The sequence below is a fragment of the Cryptomeria japonica genome, chromosome 7, assembly GCF_030272615.1.
Source record: "Cryptomeria japonica chromosome 7, Sugi_1.0, whole genome shotgun sequence".
NCBI lineage: Eukaryota > Viridiplantae > Streptophyta > Pinopsida > Cupressales > Cupressaceae > Cryptomeria > Cryptomeria japonica.
Genome location: NC_081411.1, coordinates 551,029,086 through 551,031,519, shown reverse-complemented (window position 1 = coordinate 551,031,519; position 2,434 = coordinate 551,029,086).

Here is a 2,434-nt window from a genome sequence, read left to right as displayed (position 1 = left end):
CTTTGCTTGAGACAATGTATCCTAGGAGCTTCCCCGAGGTTACTCCGAATACACATTTCTTTGGGTTGAGTCGAACATGGTATTGTTCCAGTCTATCAAATATTTTATCTAATATGTCGAGATGACCTTCTCTAGTGAGTGATATTGCTAATAAGTCATCAACATAATCTTCCATCATAGTATGCATCATGTCATGGAAGATGGTGGTCATTGCTCATTGATAGGTTGCTCCTACATTCTTAAGGCCAAAAGGCATTACATTCTAGCAATATGTGCCCCATGGACATGTGAAGGCTGTCTTATGTTGGTCCTCTGGTGCAATCTTTATTTGATTATATCCTGAAAAGCCATCCATGAGTGAAAGCATGGCATGTCCTGCTGTTAGGTCCACTATGATGTTGATATTTGGTAGGGGGAAGTCATCCTTAGGACATGCCTTATTCAGATCTCTGAAGTCAGTACAAATGCGGATGCCCCCTTTTGGTTTGCCAACAGGCACAATGTTGGAGATCCAATTTGCATAATCAATTGGTCTAATGAAACCAACATCTAGGAGTTTCTTGAGTTCTGTTTTGACTAGCACTACAATCTAAGGATGCATCTTGCGAAGCTTCTGCTTGACAGGTTTGGTTCCTTCTACTATGGTGAGGTGATGCATGACTAAATCAGGATCAAGCCCAGGCATGTCTTCATATGACCATGCAAAGTTGATCTGACGCTTTTGAAAGAACTCTATAAATTTAGGTTGTTCCTCTGGAGTGAGAAGAGATGCCAGATGTATGAGGTGAGGATTTTCAGGAGTCCCCACATTGTATTCTTTGGTTTCCTCAATGAGAATCGTTGATCATTCCTATTGTGTACTAGCAGGGAGAATGTCAAACCCTTCATCCTCAGGCACCTCAGAGAGGTTTTCACTGTTGGATACACTCTTTCTTTTTACTTTTGTTGAATCGAACAGTGCCACGGTGTGGTTTTCACTGGAAGATCCATGTTTTATTATTATATTTTTGTAGCTGAAAGGCTTGGCATCTGCCCCGATGTATGCTATGCTATTTAGTTCTATGGCAAATCCAGCTTTGTGATCCCCATTTGGTAGGTTATCCCTTAATTCCAAAAAGTCAATGATGGTCTCATCATTTTGGAAGAGGTCAAGACATGGGGGATTTGGTTGGTTCCATTCAATGAGTTCAAGATGGATAATGGGCATTACTTCATCGATTAGGTTAAGTTCATTAGATGTATCAGTGAGGGTTAAGACATTATGGTGAAGGTCATCGATGGTACTCTCCCTGTCAGAATCAGGCGTAGGATGAGACGTAGGGTTTGTGGAAGATGTTTCCAGCTCAAAAACCCAAGAAGTCTTTATCTATGCTTCTCCATAAATAGGGATGTCTTTGCAGGGTGGAGGTAGTGATGTGTCTTCCTCATCTGAAGTGTTAAGATGAATGGAATCAAATTCCCATTCATGTGAGTCGGTCTTTGAATCACTTTCCAGCATCTCATTACTATACCATACTGGGATGTCCTTTGAGTTAAATGCTACAGGTGTGATCAGTTGATTTACCTTTGTAGATGATATGATCGGTTCTGCAGGAAGGATGATGGGGATCAAGGAATCCGATACGGCGAGTATCGGCAATGTTGACTCAGTTGCTTCTGCTGGAATTGTTAGTGTTGTAGATGTTGCTGTAGGTTCTGACATAGTTGTTGCTGTTAATGGTGTTATGGATGTCATTGCTACTGTTGATGGGATTACTGGTTTGCTTGGTGGGATGATTGACATTGGTGATGGTTGTGTTGGGATTCTGAGCCTCGGTGGGGTAGTTGTGATGGTGTTTGATGCTGCTTTGATAATGAAAGGTGTCCTCTTTGCAATAGGTTGATATAGTGGTTTGCTGGGTTTGCTTTTGAATCTGAGCTTAGGAAAGATCTCCTTTTCAAAGCCTAGGCTTGTATTACCTTTGGGCTTTAATTCTTGTAGCAGAGGTTCATGTCATCCTTGTTTGCAATATCCCAAAGCACTCTGACCCTCATACCCCATTCTTTGCATAATGAGGAGGCCTTTGCCATATTGATCTATAGGAAGCATAACTTGCGGTATATCAGTGGTGATGGGATCTTTATAGATCCATTCTGCTAAGTCCTCATCTTGGGTTTCTTCTTCTTGACTCTTTCCAAGGATGAAAGGTGTCAAAGCATATGCTGGCATGATCAGTGGTTGCTGGAGTAACTGCTGTGGTTTACCATGTGTTCTAGGAGAAGTGGGCATTTGTCCCACACAAAAGAGTTGACTTAAGTTGTATTCCCCAGGACCTTCCTCTACTATTTTCATTTTAAGCTTTTCTTGCTTGGATATAGTGGTGTTCAAACTGGAAAGAGAGGCGGGACTTATATATGATGTGGAGGAAATGGCTTCTCTATTATTAGGAATGGT